Genomic DNA, 10330 nt, shown 5'->3' with positions numbered 1-10330 from the left:
TGGAATTCAAGGAGATGAATATAGCCACATCCTCTCATTTCGAAGACAACTACACATAATACCACCTACTGAAAATTATGAGCTTCATACCTCACTACTCATTGAATTCGATTCCACACCATACCGTATATTTTTATTTACTGATAGAATGGAATGCTTTATTTGTAAACAAATTGGCCATACAGCTGCAAGTGGTACAAATTGTCAAAACACTAATGTTCCTTAATCTGCCTGTGAACAATCATCGGTAACAAAAACCTCATCAGCTACTACCTTAGAACGATTACCTGATGAACCTGTACAGGGACAAAAAAGAGCCCACTCAGCACACCAGACTCATACTTTATTGACCAAATAATATCTAATCCTCATCTTGAGAGCTCGTCACTGATGCCTCATCCTAAAGACTCAATAGAAAAAAGCACAAACCACATTAAGAAGAAGTCAAAAATTGATCCCACAGATAAATCCAGAATATTAGATGCATCAAAGCAAATAATTAAAGATCTTTAAACCAACAAACCCCAAAGCTTTTCTACTCCACCAGATCATCTCATAGCCTTTCTTGAGAATGTCAGGTCAAGTAGTAACCTTACAATATAAGCCCAGCAAATTACTTCTGACATTAATTCACTTTTATCTGACATGTATGCAATTTATCCACACCTAACCACTAGATCACTAAGAAGCTCAAAAAGGAATTACCTTCAGATGTAGACGACACAGATAGCCTAGTATCACAAGCATCTCTTGATACTTCTGACGATGATGACCCAACCGAACATTCACAACATTCTGAAAAATCCAATCACTAACAACTTTCACACTTATTCAATGGTATTGTGACGGATTCTTTCGCCGCTTAGAAAGAATCCAACAACTTATCAGGGACACCAACATGATATTGATCTTAGGGGTTATGAAGGACATCATCACGTAAGAACAGAATGCCTCAGAGCAAGTGGAGGAACCTCAATTTTTGTCGAAAAAGACGTATATTTAACACATTTGTCTTTATTTACAAACCTAGAAGCAATTGCAGTAACAATATGGTGCCCTAAAAGAATAACTATTTGCAGTATATATATCCCACACAAGAATTCCAGCTCTTTTACATAAGAGTAATTTAGTAACCGATGATCAACAAATCGTCAACGTAATCGCCGAAAATTTCTATCAACGATTTAAAAACAAAAATGTACTCAATGAAACAAATCCTCCTGTACAATATCCTTCCCAATCTCACAAATTTGACTCTACTGTCTTAAACACTCCATTTACACTACAGGAACTCTAAAATATTCTTCCAACTTGCAAGAATTCAGCTGCAGATCTCGATGATATCCCCTTCATATTCCTCAAAAATCTGCCGTAAAAAAATACACATATCTGCCGTAAAAAAATTGTTTATACTGTACAACATAATATGGACCAATCAGAAATTTGCAATATTATGGAGGGAATCTATCGTTATACCAATCAAGAAACATAACATAATCCAAATTTCTACCTTCCTATCTCACTGACATGCACCTTGTGTAAGTTGCTATAAAAACTAATAAACAAATAACTTATGTGGTATATAGAAAAACACAAAATTTTTTGACTCAGCTCAATCCAGATTCCGTCCATCACGAAGCACGACTGACAACTTAGTAATGTTACAAACAGAGATCACAACCGCCTTTCAAAATAAGCAAGATTTATTAGCAACATCATTTGATATCGAGAGCGCCTTCGACACTCTATTACGTTCTACTGTATTGACCAAATTAAGAGAATACAATATTACGGGAAATACATTATCTTTTATTGAACAGTTTCTTTCTAATCGCCGCTTCAAAGTATTAGTTAACGGAAAATCTTCCTCAACCTACGTTCAGGAAAATGGGGTATCCCAAGGATCAGTTCTAAGTTCCACTTTATTTATAATAACTATTAATGATATTTGCAAGAATATTCAAAACCCAGTGAAGTATAACTTATATGCGGACGACCTGATTTTATATTGACGCGGTAAAGATACGTTAACAACTACAAACTTAATCCAAAAAGCAGTAAATGAAATAACTTATTGGTCTATAAGCTTTGGTATTAATTTCTCTGATGAAAAATCAAAAGTACTCAAATTCAGTCGAAAAACATGTAGCATATTATTACCTCAAATTGCATTAAATAGTACTCCGCTCACAGTAGTTAATGAACACAATATACTAGGTTTAATTTTTGATAGTCGACTAACATGGAAACCACAGACTAGAAACGTCAAAGGTAATTGCTTAGCTAGATTAAATCTATTAAAATCTCTAGCAAACCATCAATGGGGGGGGGGGAGGGGGAGCTAATGAAGATATCCTAATTAAGGTATACGTATCTCTTATTCGGTCTCGACTGGATTATGGATGCTTTGTATACATGTCAGCATCAAAGACTTATTTAAGGAGTCTTGACATTATTCTGAATACAGCATGACGAATATGTCTCGGAGCTTTCAGATCCAGTCCCGCCGAAAGTCTTCGCTGTGAAACAGGTGAACTTAATTTTCGGCTTTGCAAGCAACAACTTCTTCTAACATACTTTGCTAGAGTGTCTTCTAATCAAAACAAACCTATATATAAGCTAACATACAAACCCTATAATTGAGAGCCCAATAATAAATACCAGACATTACCTCAAATTTTACTTACCCTTTCTTACTTTCACGACCTGTTGATTTTTCAGTAATAGATACTCATATACTGTCATCAACTCCTCCATGGATTAATAAAATACCAAAAATTAACCTTTCGCTTAATAATTATTATAAAAATGAAACCAACAGCCAAATTATGAGGCAATATTTCTTAGAGCTGGTCAACAAAAACTCATATGACGAGATTCTCTACACAGATGCATCTAAAACTAAGACAGGTGTTGGATATTTTGGAACAACTTCAAATAGTATCATTCAGAAGCTCTGCTTTCCACAATCCACCTCTATTCATACAGGAGAGCTGTACGCCATCCTACAAGCATTAAAAAGCTTATGTAACCAAACTAAAGCCAAGAACACTGCAATATGTACAGATTCGATGTCCTCCATCGACTCAATTAAAAATGTTTTTTCCGAACATCCATTAATTCATGCCATACATGGAGCAACAAACTGTATCACTTCTTCTGGATCAAACATAACATTAATCTGGATTCCTTCACACGTTGGCATTTTAGCTGTTACTGCTGCAAAAGAAGCAATTACAACCAAATCAGACATCAAATCTGTTCAACTAGCATCAGATCTAAAACTACTTTTTAGGTCCCAAATTAGAAAGTCCTGGCAAAACCAATGGAAGAATTCAACCTAACCTTTCAGCTATCTAACTTAAGTAGAAGAGACAAATTAATCGTTCGCAGGCTAAGAATTGCTCACACACTGCTGACACATGGACACCTGATGACTTCGAAGAAATCACTTGTTTGTGAAAAGTGTAGGGAATTATTAACCATTCAACATATTTTTACACAGTGTGTCAAATACGAGCAAGAACAAAAAATACTCTATACATAGTCTTGCAAATGTTATCCTCAGCCAATTAGAACTTGTTCAGAATGTATTAGATTTCTTCGACAAACGAACTTGTATTTCAAAATTTAGTGTTTTTTTTTTACTTTATTATTCTTTTTATTGTAAATATACCGTCGAACGAGGTAAAACCGACCAAAATTTGAGGTTTTTTTCATGTTTTCATGATTATTTTTGAATTGAGAAAGCTGCAAATTATATATGTTAAAGTATCATATCTGAAGTGCCAATTAGTGGTTTTTCATTTGATATCATCCTAATAGTTTTTTTCTCATATATTTTCAAATGGTGATCGGTTTTACCCCATAGGTTGGGGTAAAACCGATCGGGTGTTTAATTGCGTTTATGTTACTTTTAAGCAAGCTTTAGGGTAAAACCGATCACACAAAAAAAATTTTTAAACTATTTTTTATACAATAAATAATTGTAAAAATCAACACAAGATTTGTTTACTAAAGAACTTTATTTCAAAAATAAATACAAATTTGGGTTTAAAACATTGAAAAAACTTAAAACATAAAAGAAAACACTTATTTCTAAAAAACAAAAGGAAGACGTTGGTTCTTTGGTGGTACATTGGTAATTTGGTACCTACTTTCTAACTTATTCTTACGTAAGGTTGGAAATCCTCCTGAAAGTAAATGTTCCTCTTCTGAGAGAAATTGCTTGTATACTTTGTATAATCTGTTCTTTCTGAACTATGACGATATCCTCGATTTCTGGTTAAGCAAAGCAAATTTGTTTTTTTGACGACTTTTGCCTCAAGCATTGAAGTGTGACCTCCTTGTCAGAAATATCTATAATTTTAGCAGCAAAAAATCGATCTCTTTTGTTCGTAACAAATTTACCGACAACAAATTCTCCAAGCTGAAAATGTGTATCATCAGAAACCTGGGGTGTGTCCTCTGAAATTTACTCGTCATTTTCCAACTCTGAAAAATTTAGATCGTGTGCTTCTAACCCTTGCTCACTTTCAGAATCTTCACTTTCTTGTACAAGGTCTTTTTTAGAAATATTTTTTCCTGCTGCCACCTTCATCCTTTTACCTCTCTTTGGATTTTCACTTGAACCTGTTCTTAATTCTCTCAAATGATCGACAATGGTATTCGTCCATATTTGCTCGACTCTAGACTTTTCCTGTTCGCTATTTACGTTTTCTACTTTTTTCAAATGTTGTATTTTTTTGAGCACTTGATCTGGATTTAAAGGCACTATGCCACAAGCTTTAAAGCCTGTTTGGGTGTTTGAGGTTGATTTCAGACCCACTTTTTCTATTGTTTCTTCTAACAGTCTTAGAAAAATAGTTTTGGGCAGGACACCCCTATTTTTGATTATCCAAATTGTGAGCACTTTCCTCCAAGCATTCTTTAAAGGTTGAAAATAGGCAACGTCAAGTGATTGTAATAAATCTATGGAGTTTAAAGATAAAAGTATAAACTTTATACCATTATTTTCACATTGCTCGATAACATTGACTGTAAGACGACTGAATAAATTATCCCCTATCATTACTTTAGGGCCTTCTAAGTTTCTGAAGTATCGATAGAAACCAGTCTTCAAAAGTATTATATCTTGCACCAGGAAAGCGTCCATCGGCCCATCCTTCATACATATGCTTTGCCTTGTACACTATATAAGGTGGCAACAGTGTTCCAAGACGACGAAAATACTCTTCAACTGTTTCATAAGTGACTGCAGCCCTTACCCTTTTTGTGTTCTCTGCCAATTTTACGGTGAGATCCTTATATCGGTCCATAAATTTGAAGAAACAATCTGATCCTGGTAAATTGTCTCTGAATCTTTTTTATCTTCTTCCTGTTCTGTTAAGAAACTGCTGAATCATATATCGAATGTTAATACTGTGTAGAGGATATCCCCAGTCCGCGCACACTAGTAGACAGTCAACCAGCGTTTTTTCTTCCAGTTTAGAAAGAACTGGTGGCGCTCCAGTCTTGAGATGTTGCCTCTTTTTTCGAATTTTTTCTTGTAAGGTGGTATAAGGTACTCCATAATTCTCAGAGGCCTTTCTTATAGACATACTCCCACTAGCAACAGCTTTCAATGCTCGTTCCATATAAATTTCATTGTACTGTAATTTTCTTGTTGGCCCTAACTTCTTCTTATAGGTGCAAGGCATTGTCTGTAAACAAAAAAAAAATATGTTAAAATCTTACACCAATTTGAAGAGGAGCTAGGTGATCACCAAACCACCGCCACACTCTGTGCTGCCCATAACGTTCATATCTATAAGAATTAGGTAGGTACCATCTATAAAATAACTAGGGAATTGTTGGTCGGTTTTACCCTACAAATTTCAGGTTTTACAGAAAAAAATATATCAAAATTAACCCAAAAAGTAAAATCGCATAATTGGCCATGACTAATACTCTCTACGAATTCCACAACAAAATAACACTTACCAGAAATGTTCTATAGTAATCACTTTTTCTGTAGACGGAAATCTTTCCAAGTTTTGTAAAAAACATCCGAATACGACGTTTTGTTTACTAGTCTACACTGCAGCCACGCGACACGTTCAACCTGTTACTTTGAGCTCACTATGGCGACTGGCATATCCTCGGACAGGTACGAAGGCTTGTTTGGCGGTAAATTCACATATATGCTATTAATCTTGAAAATATTAGGCAAAAAACCCTTAGCGATTACTTTAACCCCGTGTGATTGGTTGTACCCCGTTCGACGGTACCCAATGTAATGTAAAATATATAGTAACAAAATTGACCCTGTGTCAATAACCTTGTAGTTGAGACACAATAAACTAAAAAAAAAAAATCGGTTGCCTGTAAAGTCGGTTTTACGGGCGAAGATTTTACGTGACAACGTCTTTTTCTCGGTAGAATATTTATTGATATGAATATTATTAAATTGCACAATAGTTGTTTGCAGTTGAAACGCGCTGTTTCTTCTTAAACGACTGAATTACGATTGATTGCAGAGTGATTTAAACTAATAATTTACTTAACACTATCAACATTTGTCAATAGTATGACATAACCTATAAACTCAGTTTCTCAACTTTTGTGTCAATCTAACAATTAATCAATCAATCATAGTTTACGATAACGAAATATTAGTGTACAATTATTTACCTTTATTGTTGTAGTTGTTGTAAATGACGAATCTAAGCACTCCACATTTTCACTACAGACACAGCTGATGATACTTTAACCACACGTGTGAACTTGTATTATGACGCTTTCTCGGTTTTCCAACGCCAAGAACGCTCGAGAAAGACAGAGACACAAGCACGCACCGATTCAACGCGCCTAATTCTCTAGTGCTGCGCGGGCAGCGGACCGATCATGTTTGAGTGGGCGAGAGACGCAAGGCATTCGCCGGTCCGGCGGGCCTCTCTCTCGTTCGGTGACTCATCGTAACAGACGTGAGCGGGCGTTACACTTTTTCATGAGTGACTCCGAGCCACAACCTAATTTAAGACGTTGTCACGTCAATAATCTCTGCTTTTATCTTTACATAGATATACTATATTCCTTCCAGTAGAGCATATAACACATTATAGTGTTTTAATTACAAAAGTTATGAATAGTGAAGCTACTACGAGTAATTTTATGCAAATCCTGATAAATTTCATTTGAAGTTTGTTTATCATAATTTTTCAAATCTTTTTCTTGCTATGTATTCTTCTTTGTTAGTAGTTTTGTTTTTAAAGGTTTACTTTAAAACATAGAATATATTTAATTGGACGAACTAGAGAAAATAACTGGTATTTGAAAGCAAAAGACGAATAGCTGGTAAACTGTGTCGATAAAAAAAGACAAAACATATAAACAATCAATTAATGGGTATGAAAATAAACTTTAGAGAACACAAAACAAGAAATGCATATATAAATTTATCGAACAAATAAAACTAGGATATAAACCAAGAACTAATTCGTAAATTAAAAAAAGCAAAATAACCATCAACAGTAAAGAAATTGTTGTGAATTTATTAAAAGGTTCAATATTTATAACACTTACGGATTTAATTTATTTCTTTATTTATTTTAACTTATCTGACAATAATTTATTATATTCGTACGTAACAAATTCGCGAGCGCGGGTGTTGAGAATTAACTGACTCTCCATATAAAAATGTTGTATTTATATACGAAATCCTGATATACTGGAATAGTCGAGAACATCAAGTTGGAGAATTCACCATAATTTGAATCTAGACTTCCACCGAAATTTCTACAATAAAACAGAATAATTAGTCATAAAAGTTAGGCCAGTATATTTATCGTAACATTGCCCCCCTCTTAAAAGATGGTTCCTCCTGGAACCTTGTCGGGACTGGAACCGGAACTGTATGCTGGTATCGGCAACTGGACCCTCTTTTACAACTTCCAGTTGTATAAAAATGACAAGGGACGGTTTTCTCTCCGCACAAGGTACTTAGCGGATTGCAACAGACTAACACCTGGACTTCGGTGTCTTTGAAGATCTCCTCCACCATATTTCGGATAACCCTCCAATCTAATTGGCGGCACTCCAACTTTGGCATGGCTAACTTTTGCACGTCGGACTCTAGTACGTGCCCTCTCAATTGAAGTAAGGCTTCCCATACATCTCGGTAGGTAGGTTGGTCACGGGCAGTGTCTTTTGTTACCAGGTAGAAAAGGTAACGTGATGCATCTTGGAGTTTCAAGGTTTTACCGGGAGCTGGCACTTGGCATTGAAGTTCTGCAACTCGACCAAACTTCCTTCGAAAGACGGATGCCAACCCTGGTGCGTCTTTGATACTGGCCGGGATGGTAAGGGCCAGCGAGTAGTCATCGGGGAGCGCGAGTAGATCTTGCTTTTCTTCAGTGCTAACACCATGTCTCGCTTTACCGGTACCTCCATAGGCACCCATGAATTCCTCAAACGTGAGGTCAGACACATCTTGGACTTGGTTTACTTCCACTTCTTCATCTACGTCGTGGTCACCTTCGAAAGATGCCAACCGGTTATGGTGTACTATCATCGGCTTTCCCCTCGGAATCTTGCTTATTCGGTAGATGACATCGTTGATCTTCTCCATGATGAGGTATGGACCTTCCCAAAACTGCTGCAATTTGGGAGAACAACCTTGTCGCTTCTTGGGATTATACAGCCATACTTTGTCGTTCTTCTTAAAGCAACCCTTTTCGGCTTGTGTATCGTACCGTTTCTTTATTCGGTCGCTAGCAATCTGAAGGTGGGAACGGACCAACTCATGTACATCGTCCATTCTTCTTCGTAATTCGATCACATAATCTTCACCTGCTACATCTTCTCCAGGTCGACACCCAAATTCTAGATCACAAGGTAGTCGCATTTCGCGTCCGAATAGGACTCTGGCTGGTGTCTGGCCCGTTGATTCGTTAACAGCAGATCTGTAGGCCATTGTGAAGAACGGAAGGTATTGGTCCCAATCTCGCTGATGATCGGACACCATCTTTGTCAAATACTTGCCAACTGTCCTATTCATTCGTTCTACCATACCATCCGATTGCGGATGATACGCGGTAGTTCTTGTTTTCTTCATGCCTAGTCTATCACATATTCCTTGGAATAGATCACTTTCGAAGTTCCTGCCTTGGTCACTATGGATCTCCAAAGGCACTCCAAATCGGCTGATATATTCTTGGATCAACTTATCTGCAACGGTGGCGGCCTTCTGGTCTGGAAGTGCGTAAATCTCGACCCACTTAGTGAAGTAATCCATTACTACCAACATGTACTTGCCCCCATTTTCACTTTCTGGAAATGGCCCTGCAATGTCCAAAGCTATTCTTTCAAACGGGCTTCCAACATTATATTGTCTCATAGGAGCTCTCCTTTTCCGGTGAGGCCCGTTACTCGTAGCACAAATAGTACATTTCTTACACCAGTCTTTTACGTCGTCGGAACTGTTCATCCAATAAAACCGTTCCCGAATTCGCTGAAGGGTTTTCCTTACACCAAAATGCCCTCCCGATGGACTGTCGTGTAACTGACGAAGTACTTCGGCTATTCTGCTCTTTGGGATCACCAACTGTCTTCTTTTCTCTGAACCGTCATCATTTTCCAGGACTCGTTTGAGCAAGCCATCTTCGATGATAAATGAGTCCCACTGGGCCCAATACGTCTTAACTACTGAGCATAGGTTTGATATTTCCTGCCAAGGTGGTCGACGGTTTTCCTCTTTCCATTTTCGGATTTTCTGTATAACTGGATCTCTCTCTTGTTCTTCCCTTATCTTAGTAGGCGTCCAGTCGTCGTTGACAATCGTCGTTCTTAGCACTGCTGCTTCCTTGGATTCCGTTTTGTTGCAGTGGGAACACTCTGCGGGGCATGGCCTTCTGGAAAGAGAATCAGCATTTCTGTGGCTAACACCGGCTCGGTGCTCAATCTTAAAATCGTATTCTTGGAGTCGTTCGATCCACCTGGCTATCTGACCCTCTGGATTCTTAAACTGCATCAACCACTTAAGGGCGGCATGGTCGGTTCGGATTAAAAACTTCCTTCCATAGAGGTATTGATAGAAGTGCTCTACTGATTTAACTACTGCTAGAAGTTCTCTTCTCGTGACGCAATAATTCCGCTCAGGTTTTGAAAGAACTTTACTAAAATATCCGAGGACTCGTTCCTGTCCTCCTTGAATCTGAGACAGCACTCCTCCAATTCCCACATTACTTGCATCCGTATCTAAGATGGACTCTCCTTCTGGCAGTGGATACCCCAAAATTGGTGCTGTTATTAAATGCTTTTTCAACGTTTCAAAGGCATTTTGGCAGTCTAT

This window comes from Diabrotica undecimpunctata, chromosome 1, assembly GCF_040954645.1.
Source record: "Diabrotica undecimpunctata isolate CICGRU chromosome 1, icDiaUnde3, whole genome shotgun sequence".
In the NCBI taxonomy this organism is placed as follows: domain Eukaryota; kingdom Metazoa; phylum Arthropoda; class Insecta; order Coleoptera; family Chrysomelidae; genus Diabrotica; species Diabrotica undecimpunctata.
This window is presented reverse-complemented; position numbering follows the sequence as displayed.